Below are 8,245 nucleotides of genomic sequence, written 5' to 3' on the forward strand. Positions count from 1 at the left end.
AATATTGAATCCATACTGAAACGCCTGGCTATCTTGTTGCTCTGTGTCACGAAGATCCTATAGTTTTAGAACAGATGGACTGGCCCTTTCACACAACCCAACCATTCGTTTGCAGTGGGCCAGTTCGGAGCCCTGGATCTGAGCCTGGGTGGTAGCTGAGCTGGTCAATCTGCCAGCTCCCCCTCTCTGTACTACCAGACTGAGCACTCCAGCACTACTCTGGTTAGGCCACACAGTGCTTCCATCAGCAGGAGGCAGGATCAGCTCTTCTGGTCTCATACCCTCCGGGCCAGCTCACCAGCACCTATGCTTCCAGAGCCAGCTCCACTGTGCTGCCTGGGTGAGACACAGAGCCCACTCTCCCGAATGCTGCCGCTGAGAAGGGATAGGGCCAGCTCTCCCACTCTCATGACCCTGGAGCCAGGCAGTGGGGGCAAGGAGGGCAAGGCATTACCTCTACACCCAGACAAGTGATGGGGCCAGCTCTGCCATGCTCTGTCCCTCGCGGGGTTGGCTCACCTGCACCTGTACCACATGACCAGCTCCACTGTGCTGTCTGGGTGAGGCACAGAGCCCACTCTCCCTAGTCATGCCACTGGTGAGACATGGAGCCAGCTCTCCCTAGCACCATATTCAGTGCACGTGGGGAGAGTGATGCACAGCTCCAGGACATCCACATGCTCCAGGACATGCTCCCGTGTGGCTGCCCCGGACCAGGGACATCCCCATGTTCTCTAGTGGTAATATGAGCTACAGACATCGACACTGACTCCATACACAGCACAACTTAGACTTGGTCTCAGTATCAGCTCAGGTTAGGACCTCACTTTGACCCCAGGTGGCTGGGCGGACCGCTCACAACAGGCTACTCCTCTCTACCCCCGGGTTTCTAGTTCCATCTCTTCATATTACTCACGCTGCTCCACTTTTCTTTCTCTCCTATCTGACCACTACATATTTGTACATTGTAGTGGGTCCCACTACAGGCTGGCTGTTGTAATGCTTTTTTTTAAAAATCTCAATTGGGGGCTTATACCTGCTTTGATAATTCAGTTCCCAGATAAAAGACACAAAACTTTTATATTTATAATAAGGGCTAATTAGCACTAGAGCTGGGCAGATATCAACCTCTAGTCTATTTTGTCTACTTCTCTGCCAATAACCCAGAATTATGACTTGCCATATTCCATGAAGGCTGCTCTTAACTCAGACTGGCCTGCCCTCATGGTCAGTTCTAACAGTTATTCACCTTATGGCATCCTCTGTTCTTTTTCCTCTTTCCTCATGGACCTGCCTCAAATCCCAAGCCTGGGAACTGAAACCCCACCTACCTCTCTTCTGCCCAGCTGTCAACATCTTTATTTCACCAATAGTTTAAATTAAAGAGCAAGGTCACATAGCATCACTTGATGTTCTGAGGATTCTCTCATCCCCGAGGCAACCAGGGCCAGTGTTTAGCATTACATTCCAAAGCCACAGACCAAACCCCAACAGGTGGCAACTGGCTGGTAGGCCCCTGGGCATGTACATCCTCCATCTGTGCTGTGAGGCGAGGTGGTAAGTGGTGTCTATGGCCTACCTGTGCCATGCTCTGGAGGGCAGGTCTCTGAGTGGCATGTTGGTCCACAAGTCTCTGTCTGTCTTCCTCTTCTTTTGCTGCACTGCCTGGATTTGATTTGATTTTTATGAGTCCTAGGCATAAGACAGTTTTGACCACCAAGCCAGCCATCGGCTGGATGAAGAAAGGACTGCCATTTGCTCTGCCCCTGACTGATAGAAGACCACCACCACCGCCTATAAGGTGTCTTTTTTGCCCATTGTCAAGGAGGTTGCTGGTACTACTTAAACTATCAATGGTAGGTAGATAGATAGATTAAATTAGATAGATAGATAGATAGATAGATAGATAGATAGATAGATAGATAGATAGATGATAGATAGATATAGGTAGATCAATGATAGATTTTTCTATTGGATTTCTTTCTCTGGAAAACAGAGACTAATCAAAATCTATCCTATGCACAGAGTATTCGTGCTATTCACATGTTGCTTCCTCTTTCTCCTGTTTTACCTTTCTTAGGTTCTACAATACTGTAAGTTGTCAGAGTCTACACAGTTAATATAGGTCTTTGGGGTGAAGGATATAGTACATAATATATATTAACTTTTAATACATGTGCTAGGGATAGCATACAATGACAGGGACTGCCTGCAGTAGGCCGGGATGGAAACATCTCAGAAGCCTGCAGCAGTTCCTTGTAGAAAAGGATGGTGTTTGGGACCCTGACAAGCAGGAGACACATCCCTCCAGGGGACCCACCATCTGAAATAAGGGACTGCCTGCAGTAATCCGGGATGTAGACATCTCAGTAATCCGAGGCAGCTCTTTGCAAAAAACAGTTGTTCCCATTTCTCCTAACCTTAGCCCTGGACATGGCTGATTGTATTTATGCATGACTGCATTGGTTGGCCTTGGTGTACATTTTTATTCTATTATATCTGAATTTCTTACTTCTTTCTCCTTCTACTCTGGTGAATTCTGTGTAACTAGATGTTTCTTGATATACTGACTCTTAATTAAAAAATTGAGGCATGGGGCACAGCACAGCACACTCCTAATGGCCCAGGTGCATGCTGTGTGTTCTCATCTTGGAAACAATATAATAATTGCACAATGGTAGTTCCAGATTAATGCTTGACTTGCAAAGAAAATTTGATGAAATTATTAGAAAATGAAATAGAGCCAACATTGAGACCCCAAGAAAGGAAAAAACTATTGAAGTTATGAAATAAGTTGCACAACATTTGAGAGTGGTTCCTGGATAAGCAAGTATAGAATATGTAAAATCTTATATTAGTGACACTACCTCAAAACACTGGGACTCTTAGGAGAGTCATTGTATGCAATGTGCAGAAGCAGAAAGCTAGCAGAACTATTGAATTAAGAGTTAATTTGATTCTTTCTGGGCACTGCCTGGCAGCTTTGCCCATGTCATGTATCACTAGAGCTTCACAAGAACATGCAAGTAGCTGGCCTTGGGACTCTCAACTCTGAAGTATAATAAGTTTAAGTTTAAACAATAAGTTTGCAATTATTATTATCTTGGCCACATGCCTGGGAATAGGGAAGCTTGAAACTTTGGGGAATAATTGTAATTCTTGATTCTTTGTGGGACGTGTTTATTCTTTTTAATTTGATTTGGTAATGATTATAAGATGTCTTTTTTTTTTTTATCTGCTTTTGTAGTATAAATAAAAGACCGGAGCAAGAAAAAGGCGAGAGAGCATGTAGAGATTGAATGCGGAGAATGTGAGGTGAGTGTGGAGAGTGAATGAAGAGTGAGAGAGTGAGCATGAGAAGAGCATGTGAAGACTGAGTGAAGAGAGAATGTGAAAAGTAAAGAGAGAATGTGAGGCGTGTATGGAGAGTGTGTTTGTGAAAGGAGAATGCATGTGGTATATGTGTGAGAGTGTGTGAAGAGTGTGTGTGAGAGTGAAAGGGGAACACACAGAGGTGTGTGTGAGTGTGAGACTTTGAGAAAAGAAAAGTGCACAGGATTGCACAGGAGAAAAGCAGAGCATGCAGAAGAATGCAGAGTCTGTGCAGCCTCAAGCTTCGAGGGAATGAGCAAGAGAGAAAGACAGCAAAGGATGAGAGAGAAGAGAGAGAAACTTTAAGCCTTGAGAAATTGCCTGTCAGCTTGTACCCAAGAAGTAGTCTGTGCCTTCCAGGTATCCCTGCTTCCAGTTGAGAACTCCGATCCTGTGTTGAGGCTGGACCCAGGCATACATGTATACTTTAGGCTGAATTCTCCCCCCCCCCCAAATGCATGTGTTGACTCTACCCTCTAGCTCAGAATGGCACTGTGCTTAAAGGGTGCCCAAAGAGATGAGGTCATTAGAGCTGCTCCTAATTCATTATGGCTAGTATCTTCATAAGTACGGGTATGAGTCTAACAGTGAGAGAGATGGAAAGGGAAGATATGAAGGAGTAGGGGAAATGGATAACCCATACCAAGAGAAAAAAGGCCATGTGAGCATGTATTGAGGAAGTGTTCATCTGCAAGCCAAGGAGAAAAGTCTCTTGCAGATTGAGCCTGGTGACTCCTTCCTTGACCTTGGACTTCTATTCCTTAGAACTGTGAGGAAAATACAGTTCTGTTGCTTAAGTTACCTAGTCTATGGCTGCTCTACAAAATTAATCTGGTGTAGTCACATAATTAACTCCTTTCTGCTTGCAATCTGAGTCCTGAACTTCCTTATGATTTTGTGTTTGTTTTTTCCACAAGGACACACATCTAAAGTGTGTTCATTTTTGGACATTTTATGAAAGTTTTTAAGAGGGACAGCATCACACAGATCCTGTGTCCAGTGGCATTGGCAAGGAGATTGTTTTGGAATTTGGCACAAACCATGCCACTGTTTCCATGTGCCCAAATGACCTTTCTCCTGATTACTCTGGTTTGTCCAGTCTGCTACCAGGAGCCAAGGTTTTTGCTTTATATTCATAAACACCTTTGGTTTTAAGAAGTGCAGTGGGCTCCCTTTGCTTCTGAACACCCTGCTTATAGCCAGTAAACATGGCCTTGCGTTACACAGCCTTTTACACACATTTGGTTTTTAACTTTTGTTGTTGTTGTTGTTTTGGTTCACAGGGTTTCTCTATGTAACCCTAGCTTTTCTGGAACTCCATCTGTAGATCAGGCTGGCCTCGAACTCAGAGATTTTCCTGCCTCTACTTCCCAAGTGCTGGGGCTAAAGGCATGTGGCACCCTGCCTGGCTCATACTTACTTTTTAGGCATCCTACTCTGTGGGTCTTCTGGAATGGGAGTAAGAGCCTGTGAAAAATTAAGGGAACCGGAATGCGGGAAGGGGTTAAAAAAATGAGACGGGGCATGGTGTGCTTTCAGTCCTCCATCATTATTGAACTCTCTTTCTTACAAGCAGGTAGGTAGAGAAAAACTCCTCCCCCAGTCCATCAGCAACTCATGGCCCAATCAGCATCTTCATCTTCAGTCTCTGGAGGCAGGACTTCCGGTGTAAGAGGAACTTGGAAAGAGGCACGCTATTAGCAGGAGCTTAGAGAAAGGCGTGGCTATTTGTGGCAAGGCAAGGTCTGAAAGAACTAGCTCTTAGCTGGAGGAGGGTCATACTACTCTCAGCAGACCTCCAGAGCCTTCAAGGTTGCATTTCCTCATGTTTTGAATGCTAAGATTCCCCCTGCCCATCATCATATAGCTATGGCGAGGTACAAATTGGGTTTTCCTGATGGGGATTTCTTTAGCAGCTGATAGAGCTGGGATGTAGGTTGAATACATGTTGGATGCTTGGTCCCTAGTCTGGCAGTGTTGGGAGGGAAACCTGTAAAAGATGGAGCATAATAGAAGGGCTTAGGTTATGGAAGTGCTGGTGGGTCTGGGCAAAGGGTGACTTGGACCTTGCTCATTTGCTCCTTCACAGCTCGTTCAGCGATTCCCACTGTTACTGGGTGTGGTGTTTTGAATAGAAATGGCCACATAGGGTCATACCTTTAAAGGCTTGGTCATCAAGGACTGACACTATTAGGAGATATGGCCTTGTTGGAATAAATGCAGACATACTTTGTTGGAGAAGGTATGTCACTAGGGGTGGGCTTTGAGGTTTCAAATGCTCAAGCCAGGCCCAGTGTCATTATCTCCTCCTGCTACCTGATGATTCAGATGTAGAGCTCTTGGCTCCTTCTCCAGTAATTTATGCCTGCCTGGATGCTGCCGTGGTTGATGATGGTAATGGACTAAACCTCTGTAAATATAAGCCAGCCCCAATTAAGTGTTGTTCTTTATGAGAGTTGCAGTGGTTGTTGTGTGTCTCTTCCCTGCAATAGAAACCTTAACTAAGACATTGGGAAATGTCATGTATTGTAATGAAAGTCTAGCTAGCTGTGAGTCTATAATTTTTCTCTTCCTCAAAGGACATTTATCAAGATCCTAAGCAGTAGGGGTATGATGGCTATTCTTGGTTGTCAACTTGACTGTATCTGGAATGAACTACAATCCAGAATGTAAAAATATCTTGTGAAAAGGTAAAGAAGCTGGGTGGTGGTGGCGCGCACCTTTAATCCCAGCACTTGGGAGGCAGAGGCAGGTGGATTTCTGAGTTTGAGGCCAGCCTGGTCTACAGAATGAGTTCCAGGACAGCCAGGGCTATACAGAGAAACTCTGTCTCGAAAAACCAAAAAAGAAAAAGAAAAGAAAAGAAAAGGTAAAGAAAAACTCACGTCCAGCTGTGGTACACCCCTTTAATTCCAGCACCCAGGAGACAGAAGCATGCAGGTCTTTGAGTTCAAAATCAGTCTACAGAGCAAGTTCCAGGACAGCCAAGCTTAGGCAGTGAAAGAGTTGAAAAACAGAAAGCTGGTGATGATGTAATAGAACAAGGGGGCCATGTTCCAGCCCTAGCAAGCAGCAGAACTTGGCTGCTTCAGCCATGTCACTCTGGCCTTAGAGTCTAGAATAGTAGCAGATACTGGGACAATTGGAGCTAAGAAATTAGCAGTGATTAAGAAGAGACCAGCATCACTGAGGTGTAATCTTCTGGAAAGTGTTTTCTGAGAGTACAAAGAAGCTGTGTTCCAGAGATAGACTTGGTAATATGTAATAACCCACGTTCTAAAGGCATGAAGGGGTGGGTCATGGAGAGCAGCTGAAGCTTGGGACTGTGAGAGGCCAGGAAAGGCCATTGGTGAAGGTACAGCTTCAGTTGCAGTTGAAGGCCCAGGATTGAAGGGCTCATGCAAATAAGTTGAGGCTTGACACCATGAAGAGAGCCTATTAGAGGCTATTGGTGAAGCCTAGTCGCAGAGGAAGACCCCAGCCTCTTAGAGATGCCAGTACCATGGGATGATCACCAAGAACAGCAGCCCCAGAAGAGTGGAGTCAACCAGAGCCTAGAGTGCTATAGAGGGCAGAGCTGGAGAAGTGACCCAAGCCTTTGGAGGAGTCCAGAAGCTCATGTGTGGATCCCAGACATTGGAATAAGAAGCTGTGAAGTTGAAGCTATTTTGGAGACCCCAAGATGTTCAAGATGCCAGAGCTGTGGGCTATCTGCTGAGGAAAGCTGCTAATAAGGAGTGAAACCAGCCCAGGAGAAAGAAGTTTGTTGCAGTCAACAAAAATGAAAGGAGCTGGATATTTGAAGAACACTTTAGCACCAGACATGGAGATACAGAGTTTGGAGTTTGTCCAGCTGGTTTTCTTTCTTGCTTTGGTCCAGTATTTCCTTACTCTGATGTTTTTGGAATGGTAATATATATCCTGTGATGTTGGAAGTATGTGATCTGCTTTTTTATTTTGATTTTTTTTTTTTATGAGATTCCATTTAAGAGCTTGCATGAATCTTAGAAGAGACTTTGAACTTTGGAATTTAACATTGTTGAGATTGTGATAGACTATGAGGCCTTTTGAAGTTGGACTAAATGTATTTTGCATTGTGCTATGGCTAGGTATGACCCCCCCCCCCCATAGACTCATGTGTTTGAACAAGCCTATGAGGGCCAGGGAATGTGGTGGTTTGGATAAGCTTGGTTCATGGGAAATGGCACTATTAGGAGGTGTGGCCTTGTTGGAATTGATGTCACCTTGGTGGAGGAAGTGTGTCACTGTGTAGATGGGCTTTGAGGTCTCCTAGTGCTCAGGCTCCCAGTGTGGAAGAAACTCTCCTCCTGGCTGCCTGTGGAAGAGAGTCATCTTCTGGCTGCCTTTGGGTAAAGACGTAGAGCTCTCAGCTTCTTCTCTCACACCCTGTCTGCCTGGATGCTGGCATGCTTCCTGCTATGATGATGATGGACTGAACCTCTGAAACTGTAAGCCAGCCCCAATCAATGTCCATTATAAAAGCTGCCTTGGTCATGATGTCTCATCACCATGAAACCCTAACTAAGACAAGTGGTTACAGATAGCACATCTAGAGTGGTGGACATATATTAACTAAAGGACTAAATATTGTTCCTCTTGTTGCAGCCCAGGAATATGAGAGCTATGGGCTACTAATGAAGCACCTGGCATAGGACCTCTCTCTCTGAAAAGAGATCCTCCCTCTGCCTCATGGGCCTGAACTCTCTCAAGGGCTCTGCCAGGCTACTATCTATGGTGTTAATAATTCGTATAAACTGCTTACCTATCGCGTCCGCCTCGACCAGCAAGAAAGACACGACCCACGAGCTCTTCTTTTAGCAGTTTATTCAGGAACCTTCAACAGTCTTCAGCA

At 45.1% G+C, this 8,245-nt stretch overlaps 1 long non-coding RNA gene across 1 annotated transcript; it reads left to right on the top strand.

Moving 5' to 3' along the window:
* The first annotated feature begins 1,474 nt into the window (after nt 1-1,474).
* Nucleotides 1,475-3,277, top strand: LOC116094057. Its single transcript, XR_004119951.1, has 3 exons — nt 1,475-1,557; nt 1,697-1,856; nt 3,248-3,277. It is a non-coding gene; the product is annotated as an uncharacterized LOC116094057 (long non-coding RNA).
* The last annotated feature ends 4,968 nt before the right edge of the window (nt 3,278-8,245 follow it).

The sequence above is a fragment of the Mastomys coucha genome, unplaced genomic scaffold (assembly GCF_008632895.1).
Source record: "Mastomys coucha isolate ucsf_1 unplaced genomic scaffold, UCSF_Mcou_1 pScaffold16, whole genome shotgun sequence".
Classification (NCBI taxonomy): domain Eukaryota; kingdom Metazoa; phylum Chordata; class Mammalia; order Rodentia; family Muridae; genus Mastomys; species Mastomys coucha.